The sequence below is a fragment of the Falco punctatus genome (genome assembly GCF_963210335.1).
Source record: "Falco punctatus genome assembly, chromosome: 7".
In the NCBI taxonomy this organism is placed as follows: domain Eukaryota; kingdom Metazoa; phylum Chordata; class Aves; order Falconiformes; family Falconidae; genus Falco; species Falco punctatus.
The window spans coordinates 43,642,730-43,666,397 of NC_137587.1; the positions used below are offsets into that span (position 1 = coordinate 43,642,730).

Sequence of the window (23,668 nt, forward strand, 5' to 3'; positions counted from 1 at the left end):
ATAGAGAACACAACAGAGAGCACTTTTATGTCACTTTGTGATTCTTTAATGCTGCATGCATTTCTGGTACATCCTATCTTATAGAAGATACAGTATCCATGGAAAATGTTCAGAGATGGGCAGCAAGAATGTAATGTGGAAGAGCTTCTGTCTGAGGAACAACTGACTGGAACAACAGTCTTCAAGCTAGACGTGAAATAGAAGGTATCTGTACAGACAGACGGGATGTCATAAAAACAGTAAATAAGGAAGTGTTGCTCGATGATTGTTCACATCCCACAGAAGGGACTATAAGGGGGTATGAAGGGGTATGTTCAAAAGAGACAGAAGCAAATGTTTTTTCACATGGTATTAGTTCTGTAAAACTTCTTGCCACAGGCTGCTGTGCTTGTTTATAGGATTCAAAACAAACAAATAAGCAAACAAACCATCCCTAGACAGATTAATGGATGAAAAAATCTAGTGAAGACTACTGACAGCACCCCTGACTCAGAAGACCTATGTAGGTAAGGTGTTTATTCTTACATAAATATCTTTTATTTATGTAAACATATATCATATGTTTATATGAGGAAATATCACTGCAGGCTTTCTCTCATATGTTCTGCCCTGCACATCTGCCTTTGGCCATTGTTTGGGACAAGATGGACTTCTAGTCTGCAAGGCTGCTTCTATAACCCCACATCCAGTGATGAGCAAAGGCTTTCAGCATACTGCAGAATATAATGCCTCCAAAATGTTTCCCAGTTCATGGGCAGGGACAGCATAAGAAGATTAATAGCAATTTATACCTGATTTCCTCTCTTTGGATGTTTGTACAGGCCTGGGTAATGCTCAGTTCTGCACGGTGTGTGCTTGCCATTTCTGCTTAATTCCTAGGCACCGTTTTGGTTGGAAATAGTCTCACTGCTTTCCCCATGCTCCGGTAGGCAGCACATCACAGAACGAAATGCCAGGGAATGACAGACTTCTGCTTGGGTAGGTGAGGTCAAACCATTAAGAAAATGTGACTGGCTAATAAATAGGACCGAGTTAAGGACCTCATTTACAGCATAGCTGTGCCACAGCGTTCTTAGGTGGCAGAAATCCTGTGAGTCCACTGAGACCACCGGACTCTGCTACCAATGTTTATCCTGTTCTGTCTACCTCTCTGTTTGCAGAAGATGCTGCCAAAGCTAAGTTCATAACATGCAAACCTCTAACAGCTGCCTGATGTTCCTTTAATCTTTCACATATGCTGCATTCAGCCTCCTTACAGTAAAAAGCATAATTTTAAAAAATCCTGCAGCTTCCTAGGAGGTCTAGTTTTGACTTCTGATCCCCCAAACCAAAGGTAACTGGCAGTATGCAGTAGTCATACGTACTTTGGAATTGCTCAAGGAATGGGGGTGTGTTCAAAGAACTGGGATCCTCTACCCCACTTTTGGTAGTTGGCCCTACCTTATGCAAAGACATCAATCTACCTTGGCGCATGTGGGGAGAGCGGTCTGCCTTTCCAGGATTGTTTCATTCTCCAACCTTTTGTCTTGTCTGTTAAGGTCATTAGTTCCTCGGGCAAACTCTGCAGTGTTTGTTCAGAGCCTAGAACAAAGAGAGCATAGCTTGGCCCCTAGACACTACTGTATGCTGCTCTGAATGATCCTTTTTTAAGACTGCATGGATCATAGTGGTGAACTCCCACTCGGGTGCTTCCAGACTGGTCATACGCACATCATTCTGATGATCAATTTTTTGTGGTTGCTTTGAAAAACACCAGTTTACGAAGTTTTTAATATGAAAAGGAATATAAAGAAGCAGTGTTCTCACCATGTTTCTCAAGAGATAATGCCCTTTGGATGTTTTCCAAGCTTCGTTCTTCCAGAGAATTTGTTTTTAGACTTTCTGTTCCTAAAAATCTTTGTTCATTGTGCCTACATTAGTCTGCTTTTGGAGCATCTTAAATGAAAGCTCATCAAAAAGTTGGTAATTTTTTTAAATTCACAAATACATTTAACAAATGCTTTTAAATTCCTTCCTACTCCTTCACCACCCAGAGTTCCTACTTTTCATTAACACATTCTTTTTAAAAACATTTTAATCTTCTTCACCTTCACTGTATGCTAATCTATGAATGATTGTTTCAGCATCTCCTCAAAGATGGGACTGGAATTCTTTGTTTTCTTCAACATTTCAAACTACATTTCTGGGGCTGTCTCATCCTTGTTCTGACTCTGTCATAGCTATTTTGTCCTTGAATTTGTATTTGCAATCTCAGGAAATCTCCCTCAAGTTTTGGTTTTGCTTTTTTTTTTTTTTTTTTTTTTTCTTTTCTTTTTTTTTTTTCTTTTTTCCTGTGAGAGGGTCACCAGGAGCTTGCTGTCTTCATGTAGCCTACCAGTTCCCACCTCATTTAGTGGCTTCTGAGCCTGGTTAATAGAGTGACTCACCAAAATATTTTGTATCTCTCTGTATCGGTTGAAAAAGCCCTTTTGCATCAGCATGCATTTATATATAAATATGTATGTGCCATTCTGCTAAGTTAGGGTTGTATTTACCTGCTCATGTGTCTGTCTATCAAGCACTGTTCTTGATGGAAATTACTTCAGTGTCTCTCCTTTGCTTTGGAGTGATTTCTAGACAGCTACTTATCAAAGAATATTAACATTGACGGCAGATCCATTTCCCTATTCCTGCAATTAACAATTCTATCCATTGAAACAGGTTTTATGGGCCCATGACTGAGGCAACAAAATGAGAGAATTCTATCTGGGAATGCAGTAATACTTCATGTAGCAGAGGGCAGTAGGACCAAGTACAAGGGACTGAACAAACGTGGTACTCCTCTAAGCACACAGGGAGAGAGGAATGTAGCTCCATTGAATTCGGTTAGCTATTAATTTTAACAAGTCAAAGAATCCTCCCTCCTCCCTTGCAAGATTCTCACCTAAGCAAATAGCCTGAGAGCTGGGCCTGACAAAAGGTGCTATGTAAGCTGTGGTAGTCTTAAATACAAAGGGTTTTTTCTTTCTATTCCCCACTTTTCTTCGATGTGTCATTGCTTTCTACAGTCGGAAGTTTAGTAACTGCCAGGATTTTTGGACCTGACCCTTTTTGTTGATCAGGAGTATTATTGGGTACTGTAAGTCAGGCTGGTTTCAGCAGGACCATTATTTAACAAGGGCTATTTACTTTCTCTGGGTTTGGGCATATAACATAGATGGCTGAATTAGGCATTAAGGCTCCCTGTTCAGTCACAGGAATAAATCTGGCCTTTTTTATATGAAAGCTCATCCAAACACCGCTCTTGGACTATTGTGAGAAAACTATGGGATGCACCTCCTGGAAAAATTACACAGGGACCAAATCTGCACGGGGGAATAGTACTGTATTCTTGCTTTTTCTCATGATTCCCAGAATAGGCAGGCACTAAATCAAGCTCAGCAGCAGATCTGCTCTGCGCACCAGCGCTCACTGCTGCATCTGGTATCAGTGCAACTGTCATTGTGCTCTCACTATGGCAATCCTTTCATATGATACATGAGATGTTCCTGGCCTGGATTCAAAGGGCAAAGGGGAGAAGGATAACAGTACAGACTCTGGCTTTTGAGCGTTTGTTTACTGGAACATCCTTTTAACCATTCAACTGTGTATACTGTCAGGTTAGGGGAAAGTCATTAATGTTGCCCTTGGTAAGAGGATCAAGTAATAGGGCCACATGCTCTTATGCAGTGAAATGAAATCACTGCCCAGAAGACTTTTCAAACTGAAAAGCCAAATTAGACTTATTCCTGCTTATCTGCCTTACTCTAAGGGTATATACCATTGCACAGCGTCACTTCACTGGTGTCACTAAAGTACCAAACTGTACGGGTTGCACCTGGGCAAAGCAGAATCTAGAACAACCAAGGAAACAGTTTGTTCCTTAAATAGCTGTTTCTCCACTGCCTGACTTTGTTTTAAAGCAACATCTACTTATCCCCCTGATCATGGAGTCAGAGCTCTGTGTTCTGCGGAGCTGCTTATCATGACTTCGTCTCTACAACCTCAGAAGATGTTCCCTAAAAACCACTGCCAGGCTCGGTCCCCACACCTATCTGCAGAGATGTAGAGCTCCCTAGGTATGAAAAAGTCTTGTCAGCTCTGTGAAGCTATTATGAAGAGAGAAAAAAATTAAACAAAGGACAAATTAGTAGCATTTGGCCCGGTATGTTCCTTGCAAGAGGCTCAAATCTGTGTTGGCTCCTGCCTTAATCCACCCCAGCTGACATGCATCAAGTGTAAATCAGCACAGAGCCTTGCCCCTGTACTGTTCAAACATTAACTAATTAATCCTCCTTATAGCCATTGGAGGCTGCAAAGGAGTTATTATTGTACTTCTCTTCATAGAGTGTGTGACTGAAGCAGAGAGGATAAATGATTAAAGGGCACAGACATAATGATTATCTGAACTTGGGGTGCAGAAGGACTCTTGGACATTTCTGGAGCACTTTTCAGATATTTTTTTAGCAGTCCTAATTGAGGAATAAACAGGAGGAGCTGTATAAGCTATTTTGAGGCAAGCTTCAGGGCCTTATCCTCATCTGTGTTACACTTATAAATCTGGAGAAATTCTATTTGCTCCTTGGGGGGTTACAGCAACGCTAAAATCAGACTCCATCCTATCATATTAATATAAAATGTGAGGAAAAAATATTCAACAACAAGCAAAGGGCAATACAGAAAATAGGTTTGTTACAAGCAAATTGGTTATGTTTGTTTTTTTCTACATTAATGCTGTCCAGGCCTCCCCTGTGTATTCTGAAGGAAATGACTTCGTTATATCAGTGAAGTATATTGAAAATGAAATCAGTGGTAGCACCAAATGTGCCCAGACATGACAAGACTTTTAAATAACACAGAAGAATTCTATCTCCTTTCCTGTTTGTTCCATGTTAACTTAAGGAGATTGGTGCTGACTTTCTGGAATGGCTGCAGCAAGCTGTAAATGATGTATGAAAATGAAATGAAAAATCTCTGCCCAGGCCACTGTGCACAGCAATCACTGCTGAGCCAAGTTAATAGCTGTTTGCTCCTGTACACTCTGACATGAGATGGATCCAGAGAAGCCAGCAGTGCAGAAATTGAAAATACCCCAAAGTATCCTGGACAGGATGCCTCTCAATTCTTTGCCCAACCTTATTTTTGATGGCTATGTCCTTTACAGGGTTGAAAGGGAAGAGACCCAAATGTTCGTAACACTTTCTCTATATGTGAAGTGGTTCGCTCATGGGAAAGTAACAAGTGAGACTGCGATTCTGCTTTCTCAGGTCCTGTTTTCTGCTGCCTCTGTTTCTCGATTTTTTACTGTCCTCTTCCCCATTTTTATCCAAGTATATCTGTGTTGCAACACCAACAGCCCTGGGCTTTTGGGCTGTGCAGATAAAAGAGGCTTGCATCAAATGGGCATAATTAAGTGAGTGCATGCGTGTGGGTACAGTTAACACCTGCTGATTATGTCAGCAATGTGACGAGCATGGTGACAGAGGGCATTTGTGGTGACCCAGTTACTGAAAGGCTCTCTGGTAGTCACACTGCAGTGCAACACTGCAAACAGTGATTATTAATGCCATTAAAAATTCATGCAAGCCCAGGTTCTGCAAATGCTCTGCCATGTGAATAGTCCCTGTGGAGATAAAGAGGGCACTACAGCAAGAGTACAAAGCTGATGTCCAGGCTAATGATGCAGTGGATAGAAGCTGCCTTTCAGAGCTTTGGGCTTGACCTGGTCTTGAGTCCTCAGTGGTGGACTGACCTGACGTTTCAGCTGGTTTGGACATTTACTATGTAGCTCTCTGCTCCTCTCTTGTTCCTTTCTGCAAGTGTAAACTAAACCCAACAGAAATTAGAAAATAATACAGATTAAGCAAAATGCCCTTTGTGTGATACCCCTTCACAGCCTAGAAGCAAAGGGAGCTGGGATTTAATTTAGGCCAGTCCTCTGCTGCATTTCAGATAAAGGATTTTTAATCTAGTTGTAGGTTGATAAAAATACCCCTCTCTGATCCTGCAGGCAACTTTTTCTGCCAATTTTCTTTGCAGAGAGGAAGAGAGGGGAAGAAATAATTGAAAGAACACTGCCGCATAGCAAATGACACTGACAGAGTAATGCACTTTGGAACTGTGTGCTCTGCCAGATCCTTGTTTTCTACTAATTTTTTTTCTTCCTTTTACTTCAGAAATGCAAAGCTATTGGTAATCATCATTGTGATTAGGTATTTTTTTTTGTTGTTATTTATTTTTTTCTGAGCAGTGGCCAGGTAGCAGTCTTTTAAATACAAAATGATTTCTCTATTCTGAAGTGTTATTTCAACTTTCACAGTACAGCTTGTTCCCTTCCACCCCAAGCAGAAATTTTTCAGGGTTAATTTATTCATCTAATTGCTGGATGCACATGTGGTATTGCAGTCCACAGTGGTTTTATGGACTTAAGGCTATGGTAATGACTTAATAAACATGCATGTGTACATGATTTGAAGGCAATGTATTCTCTTGAATGTAACGTTTCAGAAAACATGGCATGAAAAATAAAAGGGTAGCCAGAGGCATATTTTAGTGGAGGCATGAAATGCTGAGCTTTTAGTATTTCTTCCAAATTAAGGACTCTATTTAGAAAAGGTATTACCTGTCCAGTTTTCTGACAATTCATGAGCACCTGAATGATCAAAAAAACCTCACAACACAACACTTTTTTTGGCTTCCTTTGCCTCCACGTTATTCTTTTGAGCCCTCATTTAGACTCTTAAAGTTGGTGTGCATATATCCAGAGGAAAGCAAAGTTGAGCTGAATGGAGAAAAGAACAGGACAAACCTGATGGCAGCTTTCAGGAAGGGCATGTTAGAAAATCTCTGATGTGGTCTATGAAAGGGTGAAGGGGGTCGGGAGGGAGGGACAACAAATTTCAAGGGCTGTTGATTGAGTGGCTGGTGAATTAAGCTACGCCAGCTTAAATAAAATCCAACACAAAAGCACCTCTGTTAAAGTGTATGAATTTACACTGGTTTAATGTTAAAAAGAGGGAGGTTGAACTCCATAACCGTTGGGTAATTTGTTACACTTGAAAGTTAAAATGTTTTTTGACTGTCTCATTGGCAATTATTAAACCTGATGGTCTGGATGCAACTTCCCTCCTGGAAATGAACCAAACACTGCCAAGGCTGGGAGCACGTGCCGAGAGATGCTCAACCTCTGCATGTTCCCTTCTTACCTCCTGCCCTGCTCACTGCCCAAACCAAGGTACCAGCCCTGATGGGGCTTTGACTGACCCCACAGGGCAGTTCCTTTGCTCTTCTAGCAGTCTAACAGCCTCATGACACTTACTGGCAGCACTTCAAGGAGTGGCAAGACTTTATTCTGACAAGGCAAATTTCCATTGGCAAGCAAGATTACTCTTTTCTTTTTGAGTTGTCTCTTCGTAACTATTGGGCTGTCTGGTGAAAAGGCTGGCTCACTGATAACTGGGAGAAAAGAGCTGCCTGCAATGAGAGTTGTCGTATGGGTTGATGGTGGGATACTCAGTGATTTTGGGTGGGAGGGACACCAGTTCCTTACCCTTTGCCTTCTCCCCTCCACCCCCCCCAAAAAAAAAAAAAAAAAAAAAAAAGTTTTTTTAAATCTTGTGGAATGGTTTACGGCAGCATCCAGATGATTCAACTATGAGAGCACATGCCAAGTGGTTGGCCAAGAGCAGATGTAAACTTCTCCATCTTGGGAAGGTCTGGGTAAGTGTTTCAGCCATTGCCTAGGCCTGCTACATGCAATGTCAAATACTTCAGGATATTTGTTTTTCTGGAACTGGACAGGTCACACGTTTTTTTGAAGGAGTTTAGATCTTTAGGTCAATTTTCAATAGCATTTGGTTCAGTTTTTACTTATAGCCCTGGTCTGGATACCAGAGGCTCACCTAAATTTATGTCCCCACTTCCTTTAAGCCGCAATCAGAAAATGTCTCACTGCAGCACTTGGCCATCGCTTGAATGGAAAAGTTCTCTCTGGTCAGTCACAGTGAAGAAAGCTCCTGCCACAATAGCTATTTTTGGCCATGACCAAATGAGTCCCCTGGGGGATACCTGTGACTCCTTCAACATGCTGTGGATTTGGACACCGTCTCAGCCTGGCTTAGGAGGCCATTCTGGGAGATGGCTAGTCTGGCCTGTGAAGGCAGGTGTAGGGAAGGCCCAGAATCTTCAGGCAAACCCATGGTTCATGGGAAGGAGCATTCTGCATCCCACTGCCCTTGACTTTGTGATATGCATTTCCCCATCCAATCCTGTACCCTGAGACCTGGACCTCTGCTGCGTTTTCATGTTTGGAGGAAGATAAATGGTGACTTCTTCTGCTTGAGCTATAGCATTTTCTCTCCAAAAAGATGAAACTTTTTGGAGGAAAGCTGGTGGAGGACAGCTCATTACTTTTCCTCTTGTTCTGCCATTACTCTGAGGCACAATGGAGATCTTTCTTTTTCTTGTGCTGCTCCCTTGTCCCCAAGAAGCCAAGTTGAACCAATCTTTCTGTTAAAGGAAGGAGCTAAGGTTGAAAACTGAGCCACTGAGGTGTAACTCTTTCGAAGCCTGTAGTGGTTACAGCTGTCTGTTGCCTTGCTGAGAGCTGCACCACCCTCCCACATGCTCGATCCAAAGGCAACAGGAGCATTATTATGGATTTCAGCTGGTTTTATTTGGCCTGGAAGAAGGTGTGATGAAGTGGTCTCCCACTTTCATGTTTGCTGTCCTGGATACTTAAAAGCAGGAGCACTGTCTGTGCGTCTGGCCATCCCTACAGACCAGCTGTAGGTCCTTGCTCATCTTAGTTAACAGCTACTCGGCAATTAATGGGCTGATTATATGAAAGGGCACCTTTAGGATAATACCCCAAAGGGCTATGAGCTCCCTCTGCCCTTGGTGTGCAGCACTGTGCCTCCATTCTGACTGTCATTCCTGTGCTTCTGGCTGCTTCCCAGCCTCATTATTTTTCATTCTGCTACTGCTAGTTTTGCTAGTGAAATGCCATTTGTCAAAACTGCTTTGCTGAAGAAGGGAAAAGATGGGGTTGGAGGAGCGAGGTGCACAGCTTCACAAAGAAAGAAGTTACTTCCACAGTGCAAGATCGCATCAGCAAAGTACTGAAGGTGACTGTGAGGACGTTCAGGAGATTGTAATTCATTATTTGTATGTAGCACCAAGATGAAGCTATTCCTCTTTGCCCTCTTGGGAGGTGCTATTTAAATGAGGAAAAGGCAGGTCTTTCTTCAAAGAGCATGCAAACTAACCAAACAAGGCAAGGACAGGAGAAAATAAATATTATCCTGACTGCTGAGATCAAAAGCAAGGCTTAGAGATGCTAAATAATTTGCTTGAGTTGATATAAGCAGTCCACAGAAGAGAAGAGGTGGGAACTGAACCCAGAGGCTCTGACCTGGTAAGTAGCGTCCTCTGAAATACTACCTGGTGAAGAAAAGAGCAATGCTGTCAAAATCTAGCTGTTGCCTGTGAACTCTGACACCTTAAAAACCAAACAAACCAGAATTAAAAAAAAAAAAAAAGAAACCACAACTGTTTACTTTTCTGATAGTATTTCCCTTATATCAAAACTGTTTTTTTTCATAATTTTCATTGTTATTTGGTATTGCCTCTGTATGTAGCAGCTAATTTAAAAGTAATATTTGATAGCAAAATATTTTGAGATTCCTGAGTCTAAATGTTCCAGAATTCCTGTTCTGATTTTGAATGAAAGTAAATTGGAATATGTTGGCGTTTTTAAGAGGACAAGCCTTCTTCTGATGAAGCGTGAAGAGCAATGTACTTTGTACTATTTTTTAAAGACTGTCCCTTCCTTCGCTAGGTCATATCTTACCTAGTTAAAAATAGGAATGATATTCATTGCATGGGGAATATATGCTTTCAATGCACTTGTATGGTTATCAGAAAGACTCAGTTCTTAATTACCTGTAAAAACCATTTTGTTTGCCTGATATACTCCGGCATTATGAATATTACGCCTTAATTAACCATCTTAATTCCTCTAAGTTAAAGAAAGATCATTTAGAGTATTACTACAAACACATTTCTGTTATTAACGCCAGCTTTATCCTCTGCACCCAAAAAAGAAAAAATATTTTATTCTTTCTTTGAGCTGAGGTGTAAGGTTTTATTTTCTTGGGCAAGTGAAGGAGAGCTTGGTTCTTAACTCTTTGCATTTCTAAGAGCTGCTTGAAACAGAGCACACCCTGGATTCATTTTTTTCCCCTGTTGTCACAGGCTGCATGCTCCCGAAGGCTGCTCCATTCAGTAATTGGCCCCTGACAGACCTCCCTGTCAACTCTTCAGGATATCGGTGCTAGGTTGTTTGGTGGGAAAACACCTCAAGTCAACACAGGGAGGTACTGGAAATAGCTTTCAGATGGTCAGGGGACATCCAGTGGGTCAGATGGAAGCATATGAAAGAGCCGAGCAGAAACAGAGTCGGGAACGATTTAATGGAACATTTAATGACTGTGTAACTGTTTCTCTTTTGGCTACCAGGATTTCCCTGGAGCAATTGCCCACTAGCCAGCAGTGAACATGTGTGTTGTTAGTAGACACAAAGGTTTTTCTGTTGACTTATACTTGGCTCAGGTGCGAAGACCCTGCCTTGAGGTTCAGTGTAATTACTACTGCATAGCAAAGACGTGTGGGGCTGATTAGTTCCAGGCTAGATAGGGAGAGAGGGTGGATGGTTCCTAGGTAGAAACGAAAACAGGACAGACGCTTTGCTCCTGGGAAGTGGGTGTTTAGGCTGAGGCTTGTTCCAGATGAGGATTTGGGTACCCAGAGGAGGACAGAGGTAAAACCAGGTCCTGCAGACCAACAATGTAATGTGAATCAGCTTCTGCCTAACCCTGAGTGTGTCTGGGCTCAATATCTGCCTAAATATCTGGAGCAGTGCACACTTCTGTGTGCCCAGGGCTGCCCTCCCTGATTGGGATCAAGGCTTCACCTGAAAGTACTAAAACCGAAACTAAAAACCTCTCCTGATGTGCGTGGGTGACTTCCAGCTACTTGAGAAGAGGCAAAGGCCACACCAGTTACATCCAAGGAGAGGCAGCATCAGGAAGACTGTGCTGAGGACTGCAGCTCTGAGCTCAGGTAACAGAGTTCTGCTTCCCTCCCCACTTCTGTTGCCAGAGCCTGGTCTGGGTCTGATCTTCAGTCCACAAATGAGGAGCAGCTGTCTGTGCTGGTGGCAGGTGACTGAAGAGGGACCATGGTTATCGATGCTATTCCTGTTAAAAGGAATTGGGAAATTTTTAGTGATAAGAAGGATGTACTTTAGGTTCCTTGGCAATGCTAAGTGCTAGGCTGCAGCTCTACTTGTGCGTTAATGAAACACTAGCAAAGTTGAAACTGAGTCTTACCTCAGAAGAACTGATTAACTGTGGTTTGTGGTGTGGTTGTTTATTTTTTTTTTTTTATCATCACCCTCTGTTTTTCTTTTTGGTTCATAGAGCTTTCCTTTTATGGTTTTCCATTACACAAGATTATACCATTACTGTGGATTAATTAATCTTGTGAGAATGGCTGTGGCTGTCCTTTACAGATGGGGGAGGAGGGCAGGAGGAATGACTTCAGTGCTCTTTTAATTACTGATCTCATTAATTACCCTCCAAACCAAGTGGGTTTTTTGCTCAGAGCTGTTTCCACAAGCCAGAATGTCCTTCTGGAACTGGTTTGCACCTGAAAGGGTAATTGCTTCCTGACTGTATGCTTACGTATTTCCAAGACCCAACAGCATCTCATCCAGCTTCATCATACACCTCCACCCTTTACAAAACTGGGCTTGCCGTGGTTAGAAAGTTCCTTGTTTAGCCCCATCTTGAGACACCTGACTGATAATAATAACAGCCCAGGCATAGCCTGTAGCTGGAATTGTTTGTCCTCTGCATGCCTGATATGGTCAGGACCAGAATTTTCATCCTTTGGTTTATATCTTGAAATAAACAGGACTGGCAAATTCCACACAGTCAGGCTCAAAGTGGCCAGGGCTGCTCATGAGCACCCACGCAGCACCCTGGAGCTCCTCCCACTGAAGCTGCTGAGCTCTGCGTCTTGGCCCACTAGAGATGCTGGTACAGTGCCAAAGGAGCAATCAAACCCAGAAAAAACCTCCAACTCAACCTACCAGAAACCCACCTTCCTCTGGTGGTCCCCAAGCAAATGTGGTTCTGGCAAGGAAGGAAGATAAAAATGATCCCCTCTTTATGGGCGCACTGCGCTGGCTCAGCGTTGCTGCTGCTCTATAGGCACTGTATGAGTGATGTGACAGCTTCCCTGACTGAAGTAATTCCAAGTACTGTAACATGAAGTGTCAAGGCAGACAGCAGAAAACATTTCAATCCTTTTCATTAGAACAAAGCACTACTCTCTTGATGGCTTTCAAATGCATATTGTTTAGCTATTACGTGCTAACCTTGACTATTATATTCCAAGCACAATAGCAGTGGCAGCTTCTGCTTTTTTTTTTTTTTTCATTAGTGATCATGGTAAGAGGATTTCTTTTTTCCCAGGGTCGGTAAAATATTCAGTTATAAAAGAAAAAAAAAAAAGAAATGTTTATGTTGCAGTAGAAGTGAGAAGGAAGTCTGGGTCTCTCCCCTTATGTCCCAGTTTTCGGTGGGTCAGATGATTCCCAGTAGCGATTTTTACCCCAGCGTGGCTTGTACTTTGGTTGACAGAAATCAAAGACTGCAAGTGCATCCTGCCTAGACTGCTCATATGACTGGTGACAAGCTGATGCTAAAGTGACTGCAATGTTAGCTACTGAAAGCCTGAGGCAATGTACAGCAGGTAAACGGTTAATTAAAATGATTCTTCAAGGATACCTTTAAGGGAGCATGGAGCCTTTCCAAATCTCTGCAGGGAGTTATTGATGGAAATTGCTGCTCCACGTTTTCTCTCAGGGATACACATAGGGTGAGTTACCTTAATGGTTTCTGACATTTCTTCCATCTGACCATAAGGTTCCTGAGATGGGAAGATTAAATTGCTCCTGTAAGAATGAGTTGTGACACAGGTGAAAGCCAAAGATAAAGATACAGAAATGTGTAAGCAACACATGAAAACTTCTGATAAAGCCTGAGCTCTTTCCTAGGACCAGGTGAGCCACGTGTGCTGGAGAACAGAAGTTCTCCTCGTTCTTTCAAAGGGCTTTGTAGCCTCTGCTTGCCCCAAGGCCTGACTGACTTCTTTTGTCCCATTCTCCTGAGCTAACCTCTTCCAGTTTCCACCATCTCATCTATTACACACCTGTTTCCCTCTCCATATTTCATTCTTAATTTTTGAACAGCAGCCTCATTTTGTTCCACTTACTAAACTCTTTCTTAAAGTAGTGCAATTCTCATCCACATCCAAATCCTTCTTTCTGATCTCTTAATCTCTTCCCATCCATTGCTACCTTCTCCCTTGCACCAGCTCCCACTCCCATTTTTCCTACCCCAAACTCAGACTCTGAGATTACCCTCTCCTGCTGCCATCTCTTCCCCTCCAGTGGCTTCAGCTCTTCCCTCTCTGCTGTTTGAATTATTTTTTTTTTCTCCTTCCTCGGTGCCAACGCCTGACAGAGAAGAAGTCACTGATTATATGTCTTCATTGTAATTAAACTGGGCCAGAGCCCATTCTCTGGCACTAAGAGCAAGTGGCATAGCCTGGCTCACATCCATACAGCTAAACTCTCTTCCTCCCATAACAGGATGGCTTTATCCTTTCCGCTTATTGGGAACAGCCCTTGGCAAGTGCTACTCTCTGAACCCTGCCCAGACACGGTTTCTGAGAGTACTCCCTAGGACAAGCCAAAACCCTGCCAGGGAGCACGCTAATAATCGAACACTAGACTGTGCTACAGGGCTCGGTCCTGGTTAATTTACTTGTAAGAATGCAGCTGAGCGAACGGGAGAGGCGATGTCCTTGCTTTCAGCTCGGATATGGACCTACTGCAGCTACGGGTGTTGGCTTGGCCCACGCGAGGGCAAGAGGCTCTGACGGCTGAGCGTGAGCCTCAGGGAGTAGTTATCTTTCAAGCATAAACTTGGCTACATATGGGCAGGGTTTTTTAATCTAGCAGGGGTGTGGGAAGCGTGCCCTTGGTTAATCTGCTGCCCTCCAGCCACCGCTACCAAGTTCCCGCACCCAAATATAAGCTTCCAAGCAAGGATTTCCTTGGGATTTTTAAATAGGATTGAAAAACCAAGAGTGTTTCCTGCTTTCCCCCTAAGTTAAGGTTGGCAAAATTCAGCTGAATGAGAATGCCCAGGTGGGAAATTCTGGCTCTTTTAGTTAACATTTAGTAAAACCTATAGCAGCTGAAAGCAGGATCTTACTGTGTGTAGGTAGTATAAAGCATTTTAGTAGTAAGTGGTAATGCCTCTATCTGCCACGCATAAATGTGGGTGCTGGCATAACTCCTTTGACAAATCGTATTTACCTGAGACCAAACCGATGCTGTATCAAATGGAAGGTACTAAGCTTTCAGGATGGGTTTGGGAATGATGTTCTGAATCGGGTTAGTGAGATCATCTGAAGGCAGAGATAGTGCTGGTCTGCTGGCTGCGTGCCAAAGCACTGCAAACCTGGACTTTGCTCTCACCCAGGGGTTAATACAATATGGAAATCCTCCATAACCAGTGACTCTGATACTCAACCCATTTGTTTTTATAGCCTGGAAGGGTTTAAAATAAATGGCACATATACATCCAGGTGTGTAACACACCTGGTGCCTGTATATACCTGTGTGTATTTATAGAATGCCAAAGTCTAACATCACTACATTGAAATGATTAAAGTAGTAAGGTAGTTTATTGCTCTTTCCATGGCTTTGGAAGTGTTATGTACAGCCAGTAGTAAAAGAAATAAATAATTACTGTGTTACTTAATTCTAATGTTATTTCTGAAATAACTGTGTATATTTTCTGAAGATTTTGCTGTCTTTTAAGCCTGAAATATTAGGCAACTGATGTCTGTAATCCACCTGTTTATTTTTTTCAAATAAATGTATTTGTAGATTGTATCACTGGTTCTCTGCGCTAACAGTGAACAAAAGTCTTAGAAACAACTTATTAGTCAGCGAGTGTTACCTGGAATTTGTCTTGGACTAAGATTTCAGATTTGCCTTGTGGACAGTAATATGTTCATCATCTCATGCTTCATGTAACCACCTCCTTGTGTGTGACATCGATGAGGATGACTGAAATATGGATATGGCCAAAGTGTTCTGTATGCTCTTTTGTCCTCAGTTCCCCCTGTTTCTTTTTCCCAAGTTGCCTCCCCAGGGGTTTGTCCTCTCTCAGTGCAATGACAGCTGTGTGGGAGGTTGCAGTTGGGTTCCTCAGCCTCACATCTGGTTGCATGGCCTAACGCAGAACAGTTATCTTCTGCAGTACAGCCCATGTGCCACACTGTGCACCTTAGCTTGGGGTGGAGGTGATCCTTGGTCATCCTACCTAGTACAAGGATGCTTGCTTCCTACAGCTCACCTGCCCCACCCCCCAACAAAATCCTATTGTCTTTGTGTGAAGCCAAAACAGATGTTCAAATTACATGTGTATTAGCACAGGGTAAACCCATCCAAGGCAATGGAAAAGCTCTGATGGACCTATTTTTGTTAAAGGTGTAAGTATCAGTGTCTTTGTGCACTGTGTGGGAACTGACAAGACTGTCTTGCTGGGGAGACTGGCAGCAGGAGACTATTAAAGCACAGATAAAGGAAGAACTTTATCTCCTGGTGTTGTTCAAGTCATTGGCAAATTTCCCTTCAGCTCCAGCAGAGATGGGAGTTGAGCTGCGATGCTTGCCTTTTTATGGACAGATTTTTCTTTTCAACTCGGAGATAAAGATTTTTGGAGGGGAAAGCCAGTGACTGTCAAGACAGAAGATGGCTGTGAAAACAGCACTGGCAGCTCTGAGTGCTGTGGGACCCCTGTTTGAAGAGATTTCCAAGCTGGGACCCTAACTGGAGACAAATAGGGCAGAGCAACCAAAGGGAAAGACAGGCTGCCAGAGTGGGGAGGGTGGAAGCCAGGCAGGCCACAGGGCTCAGCACAGCGTGGGGGGCACCCAAATCTCAGACCTTTGACCTTGTCATGGTGTGTCGCTTAAATGGCCCAGCAGGCTCGTGGAAGAATCGTTGTCAAAACACTGTCAGCCTCTCTGTGCTTTAGCTGCAGTTTTCTCCCTCTTTCAGATTTTATAATTAAAACCAGATTCAAACTGGTATCTAAAACTTGTTCGAGTAGTTCTAATGCCTTCTGCTGGTTTGCTGCCCTTCACACCTTTTCGCATTGCCCATGAAACACTGCAATTTGCTTCTGACAGACACTGTTTTCTTCAGACTGAGAACTTCTCTGGGCTTTGCAACTTTGCAGGTTTTGGCAGAATCCCTCCCATTTGCTTTCTGCTCGTGCCCTGTGTGGGAAGAAGCCCTGTGGAGAGGACAGCAAGGTAAACAGAGCTGAGCAGAAGAGGTTCAGAGAGGCTCTTCCACTGGGGAAATGGAAACCTTGTGCTGGAAGCCAGATGTCCTCGGCTGGACCCCATTTCAGCTCACTCTTCCCTCTTCTGCACTCAGGAAGGATGTAAACTTTTTCAATACAAGCCAGGGGTAATAGCTGAAGGAGATCTTAGATTTCTATGGATTTTTGGCTCAGACTGGACTAATTTTCCACTTCACAAGGGAAGTGCATTGATAGCCTGATTTATGCACCCACTTTTTGCTGGGGCTTTATGAACACTTTCATGACCCAGGGCCTTTCCAGCAGTATATACTGGCCCCACTGCCCAGCAGATGTGTGTGACCACGGTTCATACAGCTCAGTGTTTTTCTCTCCCACTTTCTCCCAGCTAGGCAATGCCACCAGTGCCAGTGTGGGAGCTCATGTAGCTCTTCAGTAAACTGCAGCTTCTTTCTGACTGTATTCTTCCATTTTGGTGAGTTAAATCAGCTCATGAGGGGATCTGATGGGCATCGGAGTTAGCATAACGCTGTGACTGTGGTGGGGGAAGACTATGCTCAGGGTGGCTTTTTGGCTGCAGTTGAATCAGTTCACCAAGCCTTAAGTGACTATGGTGACTACAACACTTCTGCCCAACATTCAAACACAGCATGAGAAAAGAAGCTGCAGCATTTTCTGGCTTTATCAGAGCAGTCGAATACTGTACTTAACTTTGCTAGATTCCTTGTGCACACTTTGCTTGTGTTGGTGCTGGGGAACCTGCTTTCTGCTGTGCTAGGTTGAAAGGCTTCAACAGGTACTTTTTGCCTTGTTTTTTTTTACCTCTACTCGAGACAGACACAATTCCCACGGCAGTGCCAGGAAAGCCTGGCATGCTGGGCACTCGGTGCCTGTCGTTGCTGATCATCTTGGGGTACTGAAGACTTCGGTCCCCTTTCTGTGCAAGGCTTGTTGAGGCAGGGACTATGAGCTCTCAGAAGTAATTTGTGAACTGCTCTGCTTAAGGGATAGGGCTGTTGCATAGGAAAGGTCTTAGCTCTGGTGGAGAACACTTTACCTTGGATACCCTCAGCCAGCCAGCCCCATCCAATCAAGTGTAATTCCCCTCTGATTTTTAATCAACTGTCTTCCAAATTTAGTGTTTCCTTTTTTAGAGGATGTGAAGAAGGCACAAACCTAAATTTTCTGAGGCGTTATTTCTCTGTCAAGACTCAGCAGCAGAATACTGCACATGGGATTCTGAAAAGATACCCAGATTCTCTGGAGGACGTTGCTGATTTTTCCTCCTTCACTCTAGATCCAATGTTCTTGTCAGGAACATGAAAAGATGTCCCAGCACACCAAAAGGATCTTCAAACATGTAACTGTCGTGGAAGCCAGCGTAGGCTGAAGAATGGAAGTGCTGGAAATTATAAGGATAACTCTAGTAACATCTTCCTAGAGAAGCTGAAAGGAGGGAACTGGCTACACTGAAGTGACAAGAGAACTGACTGTCCAGGGGCAGTGAGAGACTGCTGCTCCCTAAGGGAGGACAAGCTGGGAGACGAGGGTGACCCCAGCCTGGGCTGTGATGGGGTGCAGTCCTGCAGTGTACACACAGAGCACGGTGGGCAGAGCTCAACGGGTCCACCAACATTCCCAGAGCAGGCAAGAGGTGAATCAGATCTAGGTTCCACACAAGGACTACAGTCAGGAGGAAATGGATCCAGGGGCCAGAGCTGGACAAGAGGCTACAACATGGATCCAAAGTCCCTCCAGGAGACAGGGTCATAGATAGGACTGGAGACAAGCAACAGGATAGCACTATGCCTATCTAAACCAATAGTTGCACTTGCTTCTTTTCTAACCAAGAAGTCCTGGGATTTTGACTGCTCCAAGGTACTTCTGAGTCTCGCTTTGTATCCAGGATGTTTTGGATGCCATATGACAGGAAACCAGTGTGAACTTAAGAGAACAGCATGGTATCTTCCCTAACGTTCACTTATGGTAAAAAAAAAAAATCCCATTACTTTTGGTGACAAATTTTCTGGATTGTCTTCTTTTTAAATGGAATTTCATAAGGCTTTTTGAATCCCTCTGACCTAATTAAAAATAACCGATAACCATGCTAGAACTAGTGGACTTTGGATTTTATTCCATGCAGAACACAGGTCTTTGGGACAAAAGGTCATATGATCTTTCTTTATATTATTAGAACAAATTTGCTCTCCAGGCAGAGATGATCTGTTTCAAGTATTATTCAATATTTGTAAGATAAAAGTTGATACTTTTGTTCCCACATATATTTTCCTAAAAACTCAGATGTATCCAGCGTAACAGACCAGCTTCTGTTGAGTTGTGTCAAGGACTGAAGCATGTACATTTTATTATTATAGTGTGACCTTTATGATCTATTTTCTTATGGTTGTTTGTCTGGTGTCCAGGGAAACAATGTGCCATGTACAATTTGAGGATGCTATTGCATATACTGAGATCAGAAACAAAAATCAACTATTCATAAAGCTCAGCACATTACCATTATCACAGGTAACATTCCTCCTTTTGCCAAGCATTTAAAAGGCCAGCTTTGTAAGAGCAATGCATACTTATTACTGTTTATTCTTGCGTTATTATCTCTGTTCCACACCATTAATCATGTTTTATTTATCAGTCAAATTTTGCATTATTAATGGAGAATAAGATTGTCCCTCTAATTGTCTTGTTCACCTTTCTCCTTTGCGTGGTACATAATTTCTTCTAGGCTGGCGTTTTCCTCAGAAGTGTTCGATCTTTTGGTTTTTGAATAGACAAAATTGCCTAAAAAAGGGCTTAGTGTCACCTCTCTAGCTTGTGTCAGAGCAAGAAGAATGGCTGCCTCCTGAAGTCAGCACCTGACAGCGACGGAGTCCCCTTGGTGAAAGGCGTGTAATGAAGTTGCACTGCAAAGCAAAAATCATCTGAGACCAGAAAGTAGGACAATCTTGTGAATATAAAGTTGTGAGCCTCCAAGGAGAGCCTGTGAGTTAATTATTGTTAGACTTTCAGTCTCTGGGGCCTCTTGACCATGTCTTCCTTGCCTTCTTTCTTGACCTGCCAGGGCCTGCCCATGTGGACTTCCCTGTCCTGCAGTTCTCTCAGCTTTCACCTACAGCTTTTCACTTATGTGCCCTCAACTTTGCAGTGGGATGAATAGGCTTCTGATATGGCTTACACTAAATGAACTTGCTTGCTTTCTGCTCCCTTGACTCTTCCATCAGAAGGTAGTGCAGACATCCCCTGGATATGAGGCAGAGAGCTCTAGAAGACATCCTCGGAAGTGTCAGCCTAAAAAACAGACCGGGTTTTGAGTGTATGAGTGAAAAAAAGGAAAGTTTTAGTGATCAGCTCCTCTCCAGTGCTATGCAGATTCTCTGGTTGCTTGAGAGTTTCAGGTCTGTGAAATCAGGGCATTTATTTAACCAGATGTCAAAGACGGACTAGTGACTTCAGGTGTCTTAATACCGCAGTGCCTAAAAATGCTGTATAGAGGGAATAAGTGGTTAGGTATAGATATGGCAATCAAACAGCTTTGACATGTCTTTAGGCATCTGACATGGAAGCAGCCAAAACTTCTAATTACCCCAAAGTTTGGCTCCATAAGTACATAGGGGAAGCTCAGCACCAGGCTTTCCTTTTAGAAGAAAAGTGTGTTATATATGTTGTGATTCATTTGAATTTATATATAAAAAAGATAAATTTTCCATCTGCATTTTGTTTTGTATACAGAGAAGCTTCAAGGACTTCCTCACTGTTTATTTTTATAAACAAATGTATAAAAACATATGTACAACTGTACAAATACACAACACTGAACAAGGGGCGGTGTATGTGTGTTCATATACACACATGCATACATTAAATTAGTTTGGTGGCAGGTCCAAAATGACTTGTGTAGTAAACAAGCCCTACGTTTCTGCCTGCTGCACAGGTCACAGTCCCTCAGAAGGTACTGTTTTGTTCAGAAATCACATTTTTGAACAATTTGGGAAACTTTGCATGTAGGAAGGACAGTACGGGTTCCCTGCTGCTGGGTGCACAGTGGCTAAACATGGCTCTGGCCCTGCTGGGGCTGCAGCCATCCTTCTGCAAACCTCACTAAGATTATTGCAGAAACTGCACGCTGCCTGTTTGTACCCGCTGGCAGCAGTTTTCCAATTCCAAGTACCATATCACTCCCTGGCACGCGTCTTTTCCTTGGCTGAATCCCTCAGTGCCTTGGTGGCTGTATGAGAAAGCTGTGCAAAGCCCGGCTGAACACGGGAACTTCTGCACCTTGTACATCTTGTGTGCAGGATGAACCAAGGCAAATCCAAAGTCATCACGTTGCATTTGGAGTAGTGACAACTCTTCGACACATGGAAAGGGGCCAGCTACCAGACCAGCTCAGTTTTCCTTGTTTAATCTCTTAAGCACATTTTCAGGCTTAACTGCTTGAGTGGCAGAACCCCCCTCAGCAATTTAAAAAAGCAATTATTTTGAATCTGTTCAGAAAATATTTTTATCTGCAAGATTCTGCCCAGCTACTGCATATTAGAAATGGTATGAATCACTCTGAAGTATTAATTGTTAAGATACATGACCTTAAAAACATTATTAAGAGTAGGATATAAGGCATACACAGTTTCATTCTGGCTGGGGGGGGCATAGCATTTTAATGAAAGAGTGTTAATTATCACAAAGATGGTAGAAAAATCTTTAGTGGAAAAGTTTCCTATATGATCAGTTGGGCATTATGCTCTTCACTTAATACAAAAAAATATGCGTTATAACTCTGCAAATCCCTACTGGAAAAGTCACTTTCCCAGAAAGTATTTTTTTTGTACCACTGTGCTCTTCTGAGCCACCATAGCGAAGGTGTGAGTGGCAGCTCTGTCTCCTCTGATCTTCCTGCTGCTAGCAGTTCAGTTTTCATAAGAACGTTCTATTGTCTGTAGTTGTTGAATGACATTTAGGAAAATTTCCATTTGTGTTTTTTCCGTGCATGCAGTGAAACTTCCAACATCCTCCACTGGTTATCACAGTGTCAGAGATTAAAGGGACCCACTGGCTTGCCTAATTCACTGTGCCTGCCTTCCTCCTGCTCCAGCTTGTCCTGGTTTTCAGAAGTGTTTATCTGACTAGCAGATGCAATTACTGATGTGTGCATAAGGCTCTGTTCAGGTTTTGAATGTTCCCTGAACCTTTCCCTCTAGATCAAAGCTCCCACGTCCTCCCGCGCCAGATCAGCCTCCTGCTGAAGTCGGTGCGACTTTGGCTGTTAACTTTGGCCCGGGAGCACATTCCTGGAGTGCAGAATTAGGTGTGGGCTCCAGTGCTTCGCTGCATCAGGACCTTTGTTAGAAACAGAATCTGAACCTTTGTGTTTTTACATTATCAGTCATTTGTGAATTTGTTATGATTTTTTTAATGACTTTTACAGAGAGCAGTCAGATGCTATTAAAGTTTTACTGAATTAAATTGGAGAAACTAATTTTGCTCTTAGTATTTTATTTCAGTGTGTAACTTGATTTTTAAGAAGCACTTTGTATTGCATGGACGTTTGCATTTGCTTTATAAGCATAACGTAAAGGTTTCCCTGGAGTCATGGAAAAATTACCTTCTACGTCCCCTATCTAATTAACACCATGTATGTTGCCTAACTCCTTATAATTCACTCCTGTGCACATTATATAGAACATGATTGGAAAAATAATTTGAAGCTATGAGAAAAAAATGCCTTTTGTAATATATATGATACGGCCAAATACGCTTCCAATCAAATTAGATTAAAAAAGAAAGGACAAAGGCACTAAGATATCTGATGTTGAAAAGAGACACCAAAGGCTTAATTAAAAAGTGTGCTTATGTTTTTAAAGGGGACTGCGTTTAAAGCATAGTAATGATACCCTTCTGGCTGAATAGCTTGGTGACCTGTCTGTGTCTGGGGCTGTAGCTGCCTGGATCCCTGCTGACAGCCCTGATCTGCTGTTCAGTGGGTCACAGAGGAGTGCTAAGCCCTCGGTGTGTTCTGGTGGGTCGCAGGTTTCCAGAAGGAAGAGCAGTCAGCCAGTACACAGTTAATTGCAAGGCTGGGGTCTATTGTGAGGACATAGCAGATGAGCCTCGGCTATCGAGTAAATCCAAGTATTGCTTCGCAACTGAAGGGCTAGTAAGACTTTAAACCGCTCTAACTAGATTGTAAGCGCTGTCTGACCAAGCTGTGGGGATTTTTCATTCTCCTTTTTTTTTTTTTTTCCCCTCCCCTTCATTCCCTGTGGAGCCTGGAGGACTAATATGATTTGGAGAGAGAGCGAGTGTCAGTGGACTCAATTCTTGCTAGTGCACCAGCAGTGGAACTAAATGTCAAATGAAGAGGTTAACCCCTTACCCCCTGCAGATTCATTGAAGTTAATCAGATCATGTGTGCGTAAGCCAGGGCACTGCTAAAGGCAAGAGGCCGGACTTTGCATCCTGCACACATTATGTGTGGAGACAGAGATCTGCAGCACACGCAAGGAATGCAATCAGTCCTCACTCATGCAGTAGCAGCACTTGTCAGGTCAGCCGAAGGCAGCCTGTGCTCATGCTGCAGAGTTGTCACCTCTTCTAGGACCTGTCACAGCAGGACTCGGTTCTGACCTGCTACCCCCTTGCTCCTTTCATGTGAGATGGACACTCTCTTCCCCATCTTCCCTGTGGAAAGTCAGCTCATGTGGCACCCCAGGAGCCTCTTGCTTTCAAATATTGCTCACTGCTGGGCTCTCCTCTGCAGGCTTGTCACCACTGGTTGTATCTGGGTGCTTTAAGGTCATGTTGCATTTCCTTACCAGAGGAAGAGAAGGAAAAGATATAAATATACAGTCATCTTTTCTATATTTACACTTAAAAAATAAACATTCCCTTTTTCTGCTTCTCAGAAGATGTGGTGTCATTTCCTGAAAGAGAAGGAGGAGACAAGAAGGCTGAGAACAAAAGCAACTAGGAAAACAAGTGCTTTTGATTTTTTAAAAAATAAATGTATGTGTTTATTTTGTCCAGAAAAATGAAAATGTCCACCCTTTTCAGAAACCACTGATTTTCCACTGGAAAGAAGGAAGAAAAAAGGAAACAGAAGTTCCATACTTGCTGATTGTTTTGGGACAGTGAGTAAAAGCAATTCAATTTTTCTTCCTTGTATC

General features: G+C 42.9%; 1 long non-coding RNA gene across 1 annotated transcript in view; it reads left to right on the forward strand.

Annotated features, from left to right (window-relative positions):
- The first annotated feature begins 7,618 nt into the window (after window positions 1-7,618).
- The window catches only part of LOC308067145, a 38,900-nt gene continuing 22,850 nt past the window's right edge, over window positions 7,619-23,668 (forward strand). The window contains exon 1 of the long non-coding RNA XR_013929460.1: window positions 7,619-23,632. This is a non-coding gene — a long non-coding RNA (uncharacterized lncRNA). The remainder of the gene's footprint in view (window positions 23,633-23,668) is intronic.